This window comes from Mustela putorius, unplaced genomic scaffold (assembly GCF_011764305.1).
Source record: "Mustela putorius furo isolate JIRA1106 unplaced genomic scaffold, ASM1176430v1.1 tig00000224_pilon_pilon_pilon, whole genome shotgun sequence".
Taxonomy (NCBI): domain Eukaryota; kingdom Metazoa; phylum Chordata; class Mammalia; order Carnivora; family Mustelidae; genus Mustela; species Mustela putorius.
Genome location: NW_025421321.1, coordinates 33,292,155 through 33,312,484, shown reverse-complemented (window position 1 = coordinate 33,312,484; position 20,330 = coordinate 33,292,155). Strand labels below are relative to the sequence as shown.

The 20,330-nt window shown below is 37.8% G+C and overlaps 1 protein-coding gene and 1 pseudogene across 1 annotated transcript in view; both read left to right on the top strand.

Moving 5' to 3' along the window:
• The window catches only part of SERTAD2 (SERTA domain containing 2), a 118,970-nt gene that overhangs the window by 42,473 nt on the left and 56,167 nt on the right, over positions 1-20,330 (top strand). The gene's annotated exons all lie outside the window — the stretch shown is intronic.
• Positions 16,218-16,303, top strand: LOC123391430 (annotated as a pseudogene).

Here is a 20,330-nt window from a genome sequence, read left to right as displayed (position 1 = left end):
CAGGGAGCCCGATGTGGGCTCTGAGATCATGACCTGAGCTGAACGCAGATGCTTAACCAACTGAGCCACACAGGGGTCCCTCACACTACTGGAGTTTTTCTTGCTTGCCCTAAACTATCTCCAAGAGAGTAGAATACAGTAGTTAAGATGTTTTACTACCCAAAAAAGCAGGCCATGTTTATGACTTTTAAATAATCAAATCTATCGCAAAGGAGTTGTCCTCAAATCTCAGAACAAAACAAATCACCAGTCATCACACCAAACACCTCTTTACTAAGGCAAGTCGTAAATATGCTTGGATAAAGTAGATTTCTAGTAATATATGTTTTATAGATCATCTCTACCAAAACCAACTGCACCATGTGTTGAAGACACTCTTGCAGATTAAGCGATATAAGGAGTTGGACAGATTTTAGGTCACATGATTTTTTGCAAAAATAGAGACCTTTATTTTAAAAGAGAATCCCTATTGAAAAGGGACAATGAAATGAAGTCTAATGATGTGATAATGAAATTAAGGGATGACTACACATGGAGTGATAAAGTCAGGGCTGCCTGGGTGGCTTGGTTATTTTAGGGTCTGCTTTCAGCTCCGGTCCTGAGCTCTGGGTCTGGGGTCAAGCCCCACATTGGGCTCCCTTCTCAGTGGGTGTCTGCTTCTTCCTCTCGCTCTGTTCCTCCCTCTGGCTTGGGCTCTCTTGCACTGTCACACTCCCACAATGAATAAATAAAATCTTTTAAAAAAATGAAACAAGCTTAATTTTAATAGAATGAAGGGGGAGAAAGGTACATCTAAGATTAGACCATTTCTTAGCACTAGGCTTTTCATGAAGCTGTATTTTGCAATGGTCCCTTTCAAATTTGTAGTAATTACTGCTGTAAATTCCTCATTACCAGTTCTTTGAAGTATGTGTGTCATGTTTGCAAAGATTTTTTTTTTTTTTTCAGAATAAAACCCACAACTGATAAACATATTCAGTTTTACAGACTGTCTATTTGAAAAAAAAATTACCACATTTTGACTCAGAAAATTAATTAGAGTTAGCTCCTGAACTCTTTGAAACCATTGTACTGTGTAACCTTATAGATAACATTTAGTTAACACAGAGTCTTAAAGCACCTCAAAGAATTAAAATTAATTATTCATCACTTTTTTAAAAAAAGGCAGAACCATAATGAGTTGAACTATAAATGCCTTACAGCTTAAATTTAGCTTGGTTAGTTCCATGGCTATCCCACAGCATTTAGAGTACTAGAGAATCCTTTGTGCCCAGTAATCATGTAATAGCTAATACATTTATTGAGCATTCTCTGTGTAAGGAGCTGTTCTAAGTGCTTTATACGTATTAACTCAGTTAATCATTAAAGCTTAAAGCTCTGCAGCAGGTCTTATTTTTGCTCAAGACTTCATAGCTAGTATGTGGCAGAGCCAAGACTTGTACTCATACCGTCTGCCCCCAAGGCCTTAACCATTGTGGTACACTGCCTACACTTGAATCTGTAAATTCTGAAATGGAGTTCAATAGCTTCAATTCACCATATATCTTATTTTTTAAAGAAATGGAGGGAGCTTGGGGCACCTGGGTGGCCCGGTAGGTTAATTATCTGACTCTTGATTTTAGCTCAGGTCATGATCTCAGGGTTGTGAGATCAAGCCCCATGTTGGGCTCTGCACTAGACGTGGAGCCTGCTTAAGAGTCCCTCTCTCCCCCATCTCTCCTTTGCCCCTGCCCACTATGCTTTCTCTTAAGAAAAATAAAAAGAAAGAAAAAAGAAATGGAAAGAGTTCTCAATATTAACTTGAGTGTATTGTACAAGTTATGACACCCTGCAGTGAGTTTTCTGTTCAAAGGCAGAATTCTTGAGATTTTAAGTACTTCAGGATATTATAGGCCATTGAAACAAGACTTTCAAATGTGCTGGTTGTGCTATTTCCTGTACTAGACTGACAGCTTGTATTACATTACCTCTTCCTGTATCAGTCTTGCTTTCTATATTGCATGCCAAACAATTTACTTACTACTTTTTCTTCTTCTTCTTTTTCTTCTTCTTTTAAGATTTATTTATTTAGAGAGAGAGCATGTACAAGTGAGGGAGGGGCAAAAGAGGGGGGAGGGAATTTCGAGTAGACTCTGCAGTGAGCCTGGAGCCTAATGCAGGGCTTGATCCCGCAGCCCTAAGACCATGACCTGAGTGAAATCAAGAGTCTGATGCTTAACTGACTGGGCCACCCAGGAGACCCTACTTAACTACTTTTTAAATTGATTATATCTTGGAGGGCTTGGCGATAACTAGTGGGTGAATATGTTTTAGTTTGCAGCAAAATAAGAGATGTTCTAGTGATGCTGGATGAAAGAATTCCATTGCATTTTGGATGTTTTCTTTTCTTTCTTTCTTTCTCTCTCTCTCTCTCTCTCTCTCTCTTTTTTTTAATTTTAGATTTTATTTATTTATTTGACACAGAGAGAGAGGTAGTGAGAACAAGAACACCAGCAGGGAGAGGGGGAGAGGGTGAAGCAGGCTTCTTGCTGATCAGGGAGCTTGATGTGGGGCTCAATCCCACGACTCTGGGATCATGACCTGAGCTGAAGGCAGACACTTAATGACTGAGCCACCCAGGCGCACCCCAAGGTGTATTTTCAAGTGTAGGTTTTCTGACTGGTCAGAACTGATGCAGTGACCATCTGAACAACTGATGGTCTTGGTTTGTTCCCTCATAGTTCCTCAGTTTACTTGCTTTTTGTGTTAATTCAGAAAAGCATCCTTTATAAGATAAAACAAGTTCTTTTCTCAGCATGCTTTATGTGGGTAGCTTCTCTAGCACCTGTCTTTCCCTTGGGCCTTATACCACTAGAATGAAGATGAGGTGGGGGAGGATTTTATTCCCTTGTAAGCCAGTTTGGTCAGTTTTAGGCTTACATTGTCATAATGTGTAAGAGTTTCTCATATCTTATCTAACTACATACTAAATTTAATTCCTTTGGAAATTGTACTGATTGTCCATGTATTGCGTGTGTGAATCATTTTGTTATTGTTTTGCATGTTTATAAAGATAATGTATGTTTGTTCAAGAAATCCAAACCATGAAAGTACAATCCCCCTAATTCCTCCACTCAGAATTCATTGACATCATTTTGATGAATAAGCTTCTAGACCCTCCCCCAGGGGATATATAGAAGTTAATAACTTTATTAAATAAAGTCATACTACAGAAGCCATTTTGCTTTCTGTTGTTTTCAGGGAGGGAATCCTTTCCGTGTCAATATAGATGATCTTTTTAAATAGCAGCATTGTATTCCAATGTGAATGGATGTATAATGATCTCCCCACTAAACCATTATTGCCAGACATTTGTATTGTTTTTCATTTGTTCTCCTGGAAACAATGTACTGCTGAGAAGATCACTTACACTTACATCTTTGCACACTTTTCCATTTTTCTTTGTAAGATAAATTTGTTGTAGGTTTGCTGAGTCTAGTAGAATGTACATTAAAACATTTTATAGTCTTGCCGAGTTGTTTTCCGGCATCTGTACAGTTGTGTATTCCTACTAATAGTACATCTGAAGATCTGTTTTGTTGTATCCAATTGCTTATTTCCTAAATTGATCCACTTTTTTATTTAATAAATACCTGAGTGCCTACTATGTGCCAGGGCATGCTAGGGTTTCAATAATAAATGACACAGGGCACCTGGGTGGCTCAGTTGGTTGGGCGACTGCCTTTGGCTCAGGTCATGATTCTGGAGTCCCGGGACTGAATCCCACATCGGTCCAGTGGGAAGTCTGCTTCTCCTGCTGACCTCTCTCCTCTCATGCTTTCTCTCTCTCTAATAAATAAATAAGAAAAAAAAAAATGACACAGAAGTGGAATTTGCCTTCCTAGGATTTGTTGTTTGGGGAGACTAGAATCTTCCTGTATTTTTTACCTTAATTTCTTTTCTTCTCTTTACTTTGAAATTTTAAGCTGTATGTATTGACTAGTATTCTCTTGTGAATTGTGGATTCACATACTTATTTTTCTGTATTTTATTTTTTCTTTATTACTATTTTTTGATTGTTATGTAGTCAGATCTGTCTTTTTTGGCAGGCCTTCTCTAGCCTAAAATTATAAAATTATTTGCCCATCGGACTAGCTAGGGATTTTGGTTGCAAAAACAGAAACTAACTTTGTTCTTCTACCTAACCTATAAATGGTACCAGGTCCTCTCCTGAATCACCACGAATTGCCTAGAGAGCTAGAAACAAGGACTCAAGAGAAGCTGGGTGGTCTATAGCACAGTAAGGTCACATGACAGGGGTAGGCTTTTAACACCAACCTTCCCATTTTGGACCTGATACTGTTCAGTAGCATCAGGAATATATAATCTTTTCTTACCTTTCTTCATTATTTTCTCCTGTGGTGTGTCCATTCTTAGGTATATTGTCCCCCATGGGGTAGTGGGGGCAGCCAGAGGCAATGGTCTCACCTTTTTGGCATCCTTAGCAAAAGACGGCACTTCTTTTCTAATCATTTGCACAAAGGTCTTGGCATTGGATCTCATTGGTCTGTCTTGGACATGTGTGCATCTGTGAACTGATCACTGTGGCAAGGGAGATGGAATGCTTTGATTGGCCAAACCCTAGGTCATGTGCCTATCCCTCGTACTGAGAGTAGAATCAGCTGGACTGCGAAAAATGGAGGGGTGGCTCTTAAAGAAAAGTGGGGTGCTGTTATGAAACAAAAGCAACAGATGTCCTCTGTAATGATAGTACTTGACATTTTTTTAATAATGCTGGATTCTGCATTCTTTCAGTAGAGCAAAATGCCACTTTGTAATTTATCGTTTCAGAAAATTAAAATATCTTTTTATTAAGTAAGTTCTTTTTCCTTGTACATCAGTCACTAGGTGGAGGAAATATTAAAATCCCAATAAGGAAAGTAAGTTTCATCCTTCATTTTGAATCAATTATATTGAATGAAAGACAGCTGTGTAGAGGAATAAAGAACTTTTTCATTGTATACATGAAAAATGTGTTCTAAAAGATGCAAGATTCTTACATTCTGGACATGGACATTTTACTAAAAACCCACATGCTGTTAAAGTATAATATGTGCTATAAACATGTTTAGGAAAACCAGAAATATAAAACTGTAAAGAAAAATACCTGTACTCTCAGTTACATGGCATGAAAAGTCACTCTTGTGTGTTGCAAGATATTTCTGTAGTTATTCAAAACTGGTTCCCTGTTTGAGTCAGTACTTGCTCAGTGTGTTTCCTACCATGAGTGCTGGTAACAAACAGAAAAATATCAAGAAACAGTGAAGTGCAGTGAAACAAACATGAGTTTTGGAGTCAGTCAAAGATTATATATTCAATCTGATCTTAAAAGATGTGACCATGAGCATGCATCCCCATCTGAAAATGATATAATATCTACCTCACAAGTTTAATATCTACCTCACAAGATTAATTATTACAATTTGGAATTACTATTTGGGGGAAAATAACATTCCTTTGGAAAATCAGTTATGTCAGCATATGCAGAGACGGCGTGTATGTGAAAAAAATAGAATGCTTTCCCAGCTGTGTACTGGGATTTTCTTTTGAATTCTGCGGTTGGAGTATAGCTGTGGTGAGCCCTTGGGGTGATAAGGTTGATTTACCAAAGATAGACTGTAATATGCTGACTTGGGTTATTCTAGTGTTTGAGGATCTGTGAGAAACTTACTGTACATTCTTGGGTATAGGGAAGAACAGCAGTAGCCCGATGTGTGGTCCAGTACCCTTGGAACTGAATGAATTATCTGTGGAGTTAGCCTAATCTAGCCTAGCAGCATTTGAACTTGGAGCCAGACTTTAATTTGATGAATACTTTCACTTACTGGTGGTCTTGTTTTGGCATTTGGCAATTGAATGATTTATACAAAGGCTTTATCCTTTGGGCAAAGCATGTATTTGTTGTCTAACTTCAGAGTTTAGCATCAAATAATTTTATGACAGACCACATTTGGCATGCCTAGTTATTCAGGGAATTTTCAGAGAAGTGTAGTGGGACTTTTTAGTCACACATCCTCTCCATTCTTAGTCATCCATTCCTTTTATGGTAGTCATTAGCAAATATCTCTCAGCCTCTTCTGTAATGGTTAACAGTCAGTGTAAGCTCTCTGCCACATTAGCTGTTTTGAGGTCTGTGTACTTAACTATAACAGTCTACATATACTTGTGAAAACATAAACTAAGTATTAGTATATTCTCCACATGGTTTCTTAATACACATATTAAATGATTTCAGAATCTCTAGGTCAAAGATTTTTTTCTCATGTATACTTTTTTGGGTATTATGTTTTCTGTCCTTCTGTTGGACTACTTATCTAAGTGTGGTTGATTACTTTCAGAATTAAGGAAAAACTGAACTGAAAGTCAGTATGATTAGAAGTTTGGTTTTAATGCAGAGGAGAGCAGATATTTTTACCTTCCAGGCAATGAGAAGCACCTTTTACATTTAGCTCCTTGACCCTACTGGTCTGGTCAAATTCCAGTGTTACACAATTTCATTCTACCTTCCCTAATACCTAGTAAACCCAGTTGTTCGCATACCTCCTATTTACTTTTAAAAACTGTTTGATGACTCTGCTCTTATTATAAGGGTACAGCAGAAGCGGTATTTGTCACTTTTCCTAAAAATTTGCTAATTTTCTTCCAACACCTTCTAACCCTTTCATTTCCCCTCTCCAAACTCATTGACATAGTTCCCCAAATACATTCAGTAGGATTCTTTTTCATACATCCAGAAGACGTTGGACATGTAGGTTGAAAACAACACTAAAGGTTATAATTAATTAGGTAAGAAAAGGAGATAATGAGTAAGACCTTCCGTCTGATCTCCAATAAGGTATTACAAAGTATTCTTCTAAATGTCTTGCAGGCGGGGCGCCTGGGTGGCTCAGTGGGTTAAGCCGCTGCCTTTGGCTCAGGTCATGATCTCAGGGTCCTGGGATCGAGTCCCGCATCGGGCTCTCTGCTCAGCAGGGAGCCTGCTTCCCTCTCTCTCTCTCTCTGCCTGCCTCTCCATCTACTTGTGATTTCTCTGTCAATAAATAAATAAATAAATAAATAAATAAATGTCTTGCAGGCCCCTGACTCAGTGTATCCAAAGTTAAATTTGTTTTCTCTCCCCAGACTCTAGTTTACCCTCCTAAATGCTCTATCTCTTTCCATCCTTTTGTCATCTCAACTGGAACCCCAGCTCTCTTCCTCATATCCCATATCCAATCCTCTCAGGAAGGGGAGCAGTGGTGGCCCTGAGCAACTCCAGTCTCCAGTGGGCTTATCTAGCAACTGGTAGGTGCGTCCATTAACTGTATCATGCTGTACAAATCCCAATGGGATAGTGGCTGTATGACCTTGGATGTGAACCTTGAAGTACTCGGTTTCCTTATTTGTAAAATGGACATAAAAGTTTCTAACTTATGGAGTTGCTATGAAGATTAAGTGGCAGATAGAACTATTTAGTCCTCAATAAATGTTATCTTACAGCGATTATTTGAACTACTAAAGTATTATTACATTGTTCCTTGTTGTGCGTCCTCTGAGGAGTTCTAAACTCTTTGTTAAGAAAGGGGTTTTGTCTTACCTTTTTTTTTTCTTTTAAAGGTTTTATTTACTTATTTGACAGAGAGAGATATCACAAGTAGTCAGAGAGAGAGGGAGAAGCAGGCTCCCTGCTGAACAGAGAGCCCGATGTGGAGCTCGATCCCAGGACCCTGAGATCATGACCTGAGCCGAAGGCAGAGGCTTAACCCACTGAGCCACCAGCAACCCCTTACTTTTTTGTTCTACATCTGTGATAATGCTTGGCATTAATACTAGTAGTAGTAGTAGCAGCAGCAGTAGCAAGTGCTGTTAGATCTTCCTATATGCCAGACCCTATTGTAAGAACTTTGTTAAGAGTATCTCCCATAGGGGCGCCTGGGTAGCACAGTGGGTTAAGCCTCTGCCTTCAGCTCAGGTCATGATCTCAGGGTCTTGCGATTGAGCTCCGCATCGGGCTCTCTGCTTAGCCTACTAAGCAGAGAGGGCTCTCTCTGCCTACTTGTGCTCGCTCTCTCTCTGTCAAATAAATAAAATTGAGAAATTTAAAAAAAGAAAAGAAAGAAAGAAAAAGAGTATCTCCCATATAGGGTTGTTGAGAGGGTCACATGCCCTCATAACAACCCTATGTGGGAGATACTGTTGTATCCATTTAACTGATCGGGAGACTAAGGCACAGAGAGGTTAAGTACTTTGTCCAAGGCTACAGAGCTGTTAAGGGGAGGAAATAGAATTTGAACCCAGGCATCCTGGCTATAGATTCCATGCTCCTAACTACGTTACTAGATTCCCTTATACTAGGTGCATAATAAACATCTGTTGGAACAGATAAATGAACGATTCAGATAAACAGGCATGTGGGTTGGAGTGGTAGATAATCTTATTCAATGGGATGTGGTTAAGAAACAAAAATTATCAGGAGGTATGCTGAATGAATAAAAAAAAAAGCATTGATAAATATTTGTATAATCAATATCAGTGACAATGGGTGGTCGGCCCTTTGCAGATGCATCACTGCTTGACAGGCAGTGCAGGACGATGATCTCTGAGAGAGAGAAATGGAGTAAGCCTGGAGATCACCAGAGGTTTCTGCCTGGAGCACTGTTTGTCCACATTGTAGCTGAGCTGAGGGGAGATAGATTATTAGAGTTCAGTGAGGCTGAAGAGACTAGAATTTGTGAGACCAAGTACGAGAGAGGGAGAGCTATGTAGACATCTTCATTGGGGTTCCTGGAGTCTGTTGCTGAATACTAATTATGCATGTCTGTGGTTAAACTCCACAAACTGGGTGTGTTGGTGGTGCCCCAAATCCCCATCAGCTCTCTAGGAGGACTCACAGGACTTGGCATACAGTCATACTCCTGGCTAAGATCTATTACAGTGAAAGGATACAAAGCAAAAGTCAGCAGAGGGTAAAGGTGCATGGCGTGAAACTAGGCATGAGCTTCCAAGAGTATGCTTCCAATGGAATCTTACAGGACAGAGTTTCTCCACAAATCACCTGCGGCAACACATGTGGAATACTGTCTGACAGAGAAGCTCATTAGAGGCTTAGCACCAAGGTTTTTATTAGGAGCTGGTCACGTAGGCATGTTCTACCTGACACATACCAAAATTCTAGACTTCCACAAAGAAAGCAGATATTCAACATAAACCGTATTGTTTGTACAAACAGTTAAGGCCCTGTGAGCCACTCTTTATCAGTATGTTGGGAACACTTCTGAAGTCCAAGTTCCCAGGAGGCCGTTCAAAAGATATTAATCTGGCCTGCTATGTTAACTGTTTTCTGTACACCAGACAAAGAACTGGGAGAACCTGTGAGCTAATGATTCCCAGACCTCACTTATGGCATCATGCTGTCTGAGTTCTGAGTAGCCAGGGGTCATTCAGTAGAGGTACCAGAAAGGTCACACTTGGGAAATAGGGCTGAACTATCCTAGAGTAAAAGCTACTCTAGATGAGTGGTTCTCAACCAGGGACAATTTTATCCCCACAGAAGACATTTAGCAATATCTAGAGACATTTTGTGTCATCACAACAGGGAGGTATTACTGATATCTAATGAGTAGAGGCCAGAAATGCTGCTAAACAACCTGTAATCCACAGAGCAGGCCCCTATGACCAAGAATTATATGGCTCAAGATATCAGTAATACCAAGGTTGAGAAACCCTGCTATCCTAACAGAACTTTAAACAAGTTTAGAGGATCAAGTTGATCTGCAAGTAACTTGAATGCTGGTCAAAACAAAATAACAGTTTTTAAAGAAAGGCAATAAAATCTAGACCCTTAAAAATGTAGCATTTGTAATGTGCAGCATCCAATAAAAAATTACTAGATATGTGAAGTAAAGAGTATGAATCATTACCAGGAGAAAAAAAAATTAGTATATGGGGGACTAGAAATGACTAAAATGATCACATAGCAGATAATTATTATCAATATGACTGAGGACTTAAAATAATAAGTAAGGACAGAAATGGAAAAGACTTAAAAATAGAAACTTCTAGAGCTAAAAAATACAATGTCTGAAATGAAAAATTTATTGGATGGGATTCACAGCAGACTAGAAATGCTGAATAAAAGGATCAGTGAACTGGAAGACATAGCAACAGAAACTATTCAATATGAAGCATGGAGTAAAATGACTGCCAAAAAAAAAAAAAAAAGAAAGAAAGAAAAGAAAAGGAAAATGAACAGAGCCTCAATGACCTGTGGGACAGTGTAAGTGGTTTGATATACATGTATTTGAAGTTCTAAGGATGGAAGGAGAAAAAAAATTAGACAAAACCTACAGACTCAAGATGCTAAATGAATCTGAAACAGAAGAAACACAAAACCACACCAAGGTACATCATAACCAAATTGATGAAAACCAACAGGAAGATAAAAATCTTAAAAGAAGCCAAGGTGGGGGAGGACATTTAAAGAGACTTTTACATACAGGAATTTTTTTTTTTTTTTAATTATCACAAACTACTCATCAGAAACTATACAACCAGAAGACAGTGGAATAACATCTTTTAGATGCTTAAAGAAAATGCAGCTAATATAAAATTGCATACCAGGTGAAAATATCCTTTAATAATGAGGACAAAATAAATGTCTGAGGCAACAAAACAACCAAAGTGAAAGATGGCCAGTAGACCTGCACACCAAGAAATGTAAGAGGAAAATTTTCAGGCTGAAGGAAAAAGATCCCAGATGGAAACTTAGATGTGCGTGAAAGAATAAAGAGACTAGATATGGTAAATGTGTGGATAATAGGAAAGACTTTTCCCCATGTAATATTAAACAAAACAAAACACTTTGACAACTGACTATTTAAAACAAATAGGTTGTATTGTGAGTCTCATTATTTAATGTAGAAGAAAAATGAATGACATCAATAGTACCAGGAATGATTCTTACAATATATGTGAAATTGTGTGTTATTTGAAGGTATGGTATGTTAAGCTTAAAATGAATATTGCAAATATAACAAGGAAATGAAATGAAATAGTAAAATATGCTCAGCCCAAAAGAAGGGAAGAAAAGAGGGAAAATGGAACAAAGAACAGATGAGATGCTAGATTTAGAGCCAACCTAGTTTAATCATTACATTAAGTGTAATTGGTTTAAACAATCCAATTAAAAGAAGTCATATATATAGTTATATAGTTATATATATATAGTTGAATTAAAAAACAAGACTCAACTATATATGTTATCTATAAGAAGGGCCCAACTATATAATATATATGTATATAAAATGCCATCTATAATTATATATTATTTATATACTTAAAATACAAAGACACAAATAGGTTAAAAGTAAAAGAACAAGGAAGAATAAACTGTACAAACACTAATCAAAAGAAAGCTTTAATGGCTCTATTATTATTAGACAAAGTAGACTTCATTCAAAATAAGAAATATTGCTAGGGGGAGCGCTTGGGTGGCTCAGTTGGTCGAGTGTCTGACTCTTGATTTCCACTTAGTTTCATGATCTCAGCACAGTAGCAGAAGGCACATTCCTTTCAAGTGTACTAGAACATTCACCAAAATGGACTGTATTCTTGGTACAAAAAAGGTCTCAGTAAGTTTTTAAAGATTGAAATCATGAAGAATATGTTCTCTGACTACAGTGGAATCAAACTAGAAATCGACAACGGAATATACCTGGGGAATTTACCAAATATTTGGAAATTAAACCTTCAATTACACTTTAAAAATACACATGGTTAAAGAAATCATAAGGGAAAACAGAAAATATTTTGAACTGAAAGAAAATGATATTACAATTCTATTACAAATTAGAATTTGTGAGATGCATTTAAAGCAGTGTTGAGGGAAATGTATAATATTAAATGCTGATACTAGAGAAGAAAAAAGATCCAAAATCAATGACTGAAGTTTCTACCTGGATAAACTAGAAAAAGAAGAGCAAATTAAACCTAAAGTAAATAGAAAGAAGAAAATAATAAAGAGAAATCAATAAATAAAATAGAAGAAGGAGCAAAAAATATTTTAAAAACTATGAAACAAAAATTAATTCTTTGCAAAGAACAATAAAATTGATTAAATGTATTATGAGTCTGATTCCTGTTTGCATCCTTAAAATGCAACCCAGTACACTTTTAAAATGAAATTTTGAAAACTAAAAAGCTGACTGCTTAATTGTCTTTTATTTAAAATACATGGTTTTATTTTGAGATCTAGTTATTGAGCTAAAATAAAATTTAAACAAGTCTTAGACACAAGTTTAGTCATGATCAATTTATTTCAGAATGATTCCTTAGAAAGATAATTTGTTATACTTATGGAGAAACAACAGTGTTTGTAAAAAACAAAAACAAAATCTCCCCCCCACCAAAAAAAACCTTCACAATTTCTAAGTTCTGTCTTTTGTCTTCAGTTTTGGGGGGGCAATATATATATATATATATATATATATACACACACACACATACATAAAAGAGGGAATAAAATGTTTGAGATTTAAAAAAAAAAGTTTGAGATCAAGACCAATAACATAAGTTCCAGGAAAATCCAGTTAAAGATGGTGAAAAACTGGGGTGCCTGGGTGGCTCAGTGGGTTAAGCCTCTGCCTTTGGCTCGGGTCATGATTCCTGGGTCCTAAGATCAAGCCCTGCATCTGGCTCTCTGCTCAGCAGGAGTCTGCTTCCTTCTCTCTCTCTGCTTACTTGTGATCTCTGTCTGTCAAATAAATAAATAAAATCTTAAAAAAAAAAAGATGTTGAAAAACACATATTGAGCATTTATAGATTTCATTTGCAAGAAACATGTTTTCACAGTATACATTTACTATAAGGTGTTATTCAGTACCATAGATTATAAACAAATATCTGTCAAAAGAAATAAAACTGTACAGAGACCAAACCATTAATATGCCAAATGATGATGTACAATTTTAATAGTTGATCTCTTTGGTTATCAAATCCATTGATAAGGCACCTGGGTGGCTCAGTGGGTTAAGCCGCTGCCTTCGGCTCAGGTCATGATCTCAAGGTCCTGGGATCCAGTCCCGCATCGGGCTCTCTGCTCAGCAGGGAGCCTGCTTCCCTTCCTCTCTCTCTGCCTGCCTCTTTGCCTACTTGTGATCTCCCTCTGTCAAATAAATAAATAAAAATCTTTAAATAAAAAAAAATCCATTGATAAATAATCTGTTGCCACGATTTGTAGTGTTACTGACAGAGTTTTGCTGAAGTGAAAAATGAAGTGGGGTAAAATGTATAAGGAATCATGTTGTCCTTAATGAAAGTGATCTTAATCAGTTGTATCTGAATTGTAAGATAACAAGGCACTTACTTGTAATGTTCAGCAAATAATGAATACAAGCCCAAGAAAAAAATAAAATCAGGAAAAATTCACTTAATCACTAGGATATTTGGTAAATTTATTTCCTTTCTTGATGATTCATTATCTGATTATTCCGTTCATGGATTATGCAGGTTTTCTGTTTCTGTTAGAATTAAATTACATAATCCAGCCCCCTCATTCAGTTTCCTTTTGCTCTTCATCTTTTGAAACACCTCACTGATTACGAACCTCCCAGATACAGGAAGAAGTACTTAAAACCAAACCAGTCAGTTCTGCTACATTCTCATAGTGTTTTTTAAAAGGTTTCTTCATTGTAGGGGGTGGGGGTAGAGAAAGGAAGGATACCCAATGATAAAGCAACCAAATTTAGGATTTCCAGATTATAGGTAGAATTAAATTTCAGATTCTAATTTTTAACTTCATTTGTTCACCACCTAGTTTTTGTGATAGCTTGTCCACCTGCTTCTCAAGATTTTTTTCTGGTTTTGATAATCATCCTTCTGAAGTAGGAGTCTTCACTCCAGGCAAAAGATTCAGAGGTAATCAGCTGCAAGGGCAGACTCAAGGAAAACTTGATTAGGATTCCTTTTCTGGGGAATTTTGATCGTTTGATTAGATAGGGTGGGATGCTCACAGTTAGAAGATTTTGACAGGGCCAGAGAAAAGCCCGTTTTTAAGGGCAGGGGTACCGTTCTTCCTGTTGTATAGATTTCAGCTGCCAGGAATTCCTTAAGTGCTGTGGATCCCAGGGATTTACTGTGACCGAGTTAATAATTACATGCCTTATTGTTGGGAATTGTTTGCACTCTCGTTTCCTATATGAATATCTTCCTTCTATGTTGATTTGAGTTCGCTGTATTTGACAGCTGTGCGTCAGTGATATTTTTATAGTTCAAAATAAGGAGAATGTGCTCTAGCTGTCACTTTGTATTTTCTGTAATGTTCTTTTTTACTCTCTAGTAGGAGGGTTTGCTTTTCTTTGTCTGGAGCTGTATTTAAAAAATGGGAAATTAATACCAAGCAAACTTGAATTCTAAGGCACGTTGTTGCAGAGGATGAAGTCTAAAGCCTTCATAAATTACCAGGGAGATGGAAAATGAATGTGACCCTTGCACCCAGTTTGCTTCTCTTTCTGGTTTAAGTGTTTCCTCTTCTGAGTTCAAGTTCTTTACTATGCTTTCCATCTTTCTTAATATTCCTAGGTGTCTCCTCTCAGAACTTCTGCCTTACATTAAAAAAAAGAAGAAGAAAAGAAAAAGAAAAGAAAGGACATAACTTTCTTAGAACCTAGTTTTTCTTACCAAGTTTATTTGGCAGATAGTATTTTTTTAAAAAAATGAGTATTGTGAAATCTGTGAATTTTCCACTAAAAGGCTTTCTATCATAGTGGGTACCCATTAATTACTTGTTGAATTAAATTAAATGAATTCTTATGCTTACATTTAGTGAAGAATTGGGAAATTCCAGATCATAGGAGTCCCCCCAAAGGATCAATTAATTCTGGGAGACTGAAGACAAAAATCACACATTCCAACGGTTTTGTAATTCTGCAGAGTCTGACAAAAGGGAACCCTTGGTTATTGGGTCACATTGCATAAGAAGAGGCCTGTGAACTCTGTTCCTTCAGCCAAGTTATTTACTACCTGGAATAAGCCAGACACTGTGCTGGTGTTGGGATATGGTGATAAGGTAAAGAAGGTGGCACTTACCTTCCAGGTTCCCAGAGAAAGCAGCTCCTTAAGTAGAAGCAGCCATTTCTCATCTGTTTTTTCTTCTCTTTTCTCTTTTGTTTCTCAAACCAGTCCTGGGAGCTTTCTTTGTTATATTCTGTGACACATTACTTTGGGGCTCCTATCATAGTGTATTGAAATTACTGCTATGTTCCTTTTCCCAGACAGTAAGGGACTATCTTGATTTGTTGCCCCAGTACCTAGCAGCATGATGGAACGTGTTTGGTGTTGATGTTTGTTCACCGAATAAGTCAAATTGGAATAACACTTCACAGTCTTTTTTGTGCTGGGACACAGAGAAAAGTACCGAAGAGGGTGAGCCCTGCCCTGCACTGGTTGAAGACTTTCCATTGCTCTGGGCCCTCTGTGGCCGCCCTGCAGACCAAGGGATCTGCCTCTCAGTGTACCTGCCACCCACTGGTGATGTTTGCACGCTGAACAGAAGCTCTGCACTAGAGAGTACCATGTGCTTTGGGAGGCCTTTGGATTTGCAGCCAGAGGGAAGGGGAAAGCACAGTGGCCAGGAGTCACTGTAGGATTGTAGGGATGGAGGACAGCATCATTAACCTAAAGACTGCAAAGGAATCTAGGAATTTTAGCCAGTGGTCTGAAGGAGAATAAACTTTGAAAAAAATTCCTGCCATTTAACTTTGGAAGATGGGACTTTAGCCTTTGGGAAGGGTGGTAGTTTCTGTGAAAGTCCCTTCTTTCTACTTTCTTTCCATCTTGGCCTCCCAAGACACCACCTGCAAAGAGCAGTTGATTGTATGGCTGTGACTACACGAAAAGCCATTGAATTAGATGCTTTGTATGAATGGGTCATGTGGTATGTGAATTCTATCTCAATAAAGCTATTAAAAGGGGGCGCCTGGGTGGCTCAGTGGGTTAAGGCTCTGCGTTCGGCTCAGGTCATGATCTCAGGGTCCTGCGATCAAGCCCCGCATTGGGCTCTCTGCTCATCAGGGAGTCTGCTTTCCCCTCTTTCTCTCCCTGCCTCTCTGCCTACGTATGATCTCTGTCTGTCAAATGAATAAATAAAATCTTTAAAAAAAAAAAAGAAAAAAGTTTTAAAGCTGTTAAAAAATGCCCGTTGTGTGCTCGCTTCGGCAGCACATATACTAAAATTGGAACGATACAGAGAAGATTAGCATGGAAAAAAAAAAAAATGCCCGTTGTATTTGAGTTTAAAAAAAAAAAAAGAATCTGGAGACAAACTGGTTGCTTTCTGTATAAGAGTCTACTTAGGGGTTTGGGATTACCAAGGTATAAATATTTAAATTAGTAATAAGCATTTCCAAATCTGAACATATAGAAATTTGTTTATTATTATTGGTGTCTCATGGATTTTATAATATTTTATAAATGTCACAGAGTTTGAGCCTACATTATAATCAAAATAGTATTTTATTTTGGTGGAAAAGAATAAGAAATCTTTATGACTATGTAATATAGATTACTTGATTACTTTGATATGGAAGCATTAGTCTTAAAATATTTAGTAGAATTAATTATTTGGTCACTTTCAAAATCTGATTTGCTAGTGTCCAATTTGTATAACTGTAAATGAAGTTATTTTCATACTCTAGATAAGTTTTCCTTTCTTTTTCACATAAGCATTATTTACAAATTTCTAATATGTATAAAAAGTAGCAAAACTGTGAAATGAAATTTATGTATGACCTTTGGAAATTACGATCTCTTATCATTGATATTTATATTTTGGAACAGCTATATCATTATCTATTGTCGTATAACAGATTAGTCCAAAACTTAGTTTCAAACAGTAAGCATTTATCATTATGGTTTCTGGGAATAAAGAATCTGGGTGCAGCCTGGTTGACTGCCTCTGTTTCAGGGTCTCTCAGTGCCAAGCAGGGCTGTGGTCTCATATGAAGGGTTGATTGAGGGAGGATCTACTTCTAAGCTTACTCACATGGTTGAGAACAGGATTTAGTTCCTCACAGGCAGTTGGAACGAAGGCCCCAGTCCTTCATGGACTGTTGGAAGGAACTCCTTTATTTATGGGCCTCTGTATAGAGTAGATCACAACATGGCATCTGGCTTCCATCAGAGCAGTTGAGCAAGAAAGAGTGAGTAAGATGGAGGCCACAATCATTTTGTAAATCTAATCTTGACAGCGACATCTCCCTTCACATTTGCTGTGTCTGTCTGTTAGAAGTGCGTCATCTGGTTAGTCTATACTCAAGTGAAGGGAATTTCACAAGGACCTGAATACCAGGACGCAGGAGTCAATGGGGACCATGTAAGAGGCTGCCTACTAAAACAGTCCTCTCAGAAAGGTTTACATAATATGTATTTTAACTTAGAATTCATTTTTTACTAAGAGTTTATGGTGTTTCTTGAAAATATTAGTGATACTCAAAGATGTCATAGATAAAGGCCTAGTACACTGGAACTGTTATCATACCGGTTTCTATCTTCTTGCTCCACTACCCTGGAGCATTACCTTTGTCCAAGGTGTTGCAACACCCACTAAAACAGCCACTGGAATGGGAAAACAGACTGGGGGGAAAGGTGGGCACAACACATAAGTCACATAAACTGTCATTTCAGCTCAAGTCCCATTTGCCAGAACATAGTTACATGGCTGCCTCTTCCCCCCTGCCCCCACCATTGCAAAAGAGGCTAGGGAATTTAGTCTTTGGTTGGGCAGTTGTGGCCTCAACTAAAAATTAACGTTGTCATTGAAGAAAAGAAGAATATATAATATATTGGGGGAAGCCAGAAGCCTCTGCCTAAAGCTTTCAACAACATTAAAATAGGTATCACCTGGCCATGCACTAATGCATTTTACTCAGAGTTGAGTAAAATCATGTTCTCATTCAGAGCCTGCTACTTTTAATTTAGACAGAATTCTTATTAGTGTAGTTACAGGGCTCCCCAAACCACTGCAGATTAAGAGGAAGTGTAGTGAGAAGTAGGCATCTTGACAGCTGTGAAAATTGAGAGCAGAATAGCAGAACATCTAGTAACAAATATGGACATACAAAAGGCCGAGGCTCAAACAAAATTGGCAGTTCAGAGGAATTTGATAGAGGGGATCCAACTCTCTAGTAGCTCCAGAGTTTTGCTTGTTTAACAGCATTACCACTTACTAAAATACTTAGATTTAGTAACAGTGCTCTAGAGTATTTCATTGTGGTGAAAAGAGAAAACATTTTGGCACTCCAAAAGGGGTAAGCTTCATTAATTATCTAGAAAATGTAGGGCATTCTATAAACACAACTCTGTCAAATAAAGAGAGACACCCCTTTACTTACAATACTCTATCTAATTACCACCACATTATTTGTATAAAAAATTCTTTCTGAGTTCTATTTCTAGTATCTAGAATTGTATATTGTCTCAGAGTAGTTGGCATTAGTAATTTCTTTGTTTTTAAAGAAAAGGTATTAGCCAAGTCCCAGATATTTCATATTATAAACATAGAGCTATTACTTCCCATCCTCACCATCTTATAAAGAGTATAGAACTTTCTAGTTACAAAATAGAGTATTATTGTAAGTATAGGATTGCCAGAGACTTCTGCAGTTCTCATATTTTTTAGGCAACTGACATCATAGCTGGTGTTGCCATTCTGATACATTAGCCCTGAATGTCCTTCCTCATTTCTCAACCTGGCAAACTCTTACTCAGTAAAGACCCAGCTCCATTACAAAATAAATTGCATTATACACATGAAAAGCATGATCTGTGAAAGAGAGAATTGAGAAGTTAGACCATCAAAGATAAAATTTGCTCTATGAAACACTGTGTTAAAAAGATGAAAATACAAACTGCAGACTTGTAGAAAATATCTGACAGAGGACTAGTATTGACAGTATTCTCAACAGTAAAGAAACTAAACAATCCAATTAAAAAATGGGTGAAAGGCGTGAAGTGACGTTTTATCAAAGGGGACATACAGATGGCAAAAAAGTGTTGGACATCAGACTAGGGAAATGCGATACTAGGAAATGTATATCTCACAAAGAGATACATATGAGTCTATCCGAATGGCTAAAATAAAAAATAGTGACAATGCTAAATACTGGTGAGGCTGCTGAGACAGCAGGTTACAGATACACTGCGGGTAGGAATAGAGAGTGTCACAGGCCCTTTGGAAAACAGTTGGTCACATTCCTCAAAAGCTAAACTTGCTACTACCACGCGACCAAGCAGTTGCACACCTGTGCAGTTAGCTCAGAAAAACAAAAACTTAGATTAGTGCACAAATCTGTACATGAATATTTATAGCAGCTTTTATCATAGTAGCCCCAAATTGGAAACAATTCAGATCCTTCAATGAGTGAATGGTTAAACTAACTAGTCTGTTCACTACTACTCAGCAGTGAAAAGGAACCAATTAAGGATAAATGCCCCAACTTGGATGAATTGTGCTGAGTGAAAAAAGTCAGACCCAAAAGGTTGCATACTGTATGATTCCGTCTGTTTAGTGATGTTGGAGGGACAGAAGTACCCAAGTGGAGAACAGATGAGTGATTCCTGAGAGATAAGGAAGGTAGAGGATGGAGAGAGAAAAGTCAATATGGCTATAAAAAGGCAAGGATCAGTGTGCTGATGGAAGAGTTCTCCATCCTGACTGTATTTTTTTTTTAAAGATTTTATTTATTTATTTGACAGAGAGAGATCACAAGTAGAAGACAGACAGGCAGAGAGAGAGAGAGAGGAAAGCAGGCTCCCCGCTGAGCAGAGAGCCCGATGTGGGACTCGATCCCAGGACCCTGAGATCATGACCTGAGCCGAAGGCAGCGGCTTAACCCACTGAGCCACCCAGGCGCCCCCATCCTGACTGTATTAAAGCTAATATGCTGTGCTTTGGTTTCATAAGATGCTACCCTTGGGGAAACTGAGTGAAAGGTACATGGTATCTCTTGGTATTGTTTTTTACACATGTGAAAATATAATTATCTCAAAAAGTTAGGTTAAAAATTATGAACTTCTAGAACTCCATTAAACTGTGATCTTCATGAGGGAAGGGTTATCTGTATTTCCCCAGCACCTAGGATGGTGCTGGGCTCATAGAAGATGCTTTTAAAATGTTTGTGAGTTCCCTGAAGGGAGAGAGGCTCAACATTTGAATGTAGCCATAGTAAGCCCATCCCAAAATGAAGGGTGTCTCTCTGCTGACCCATTTGTTTAAAAACTATTGAGCATCAACCTCACGGCAGGCAGAAATACCACAG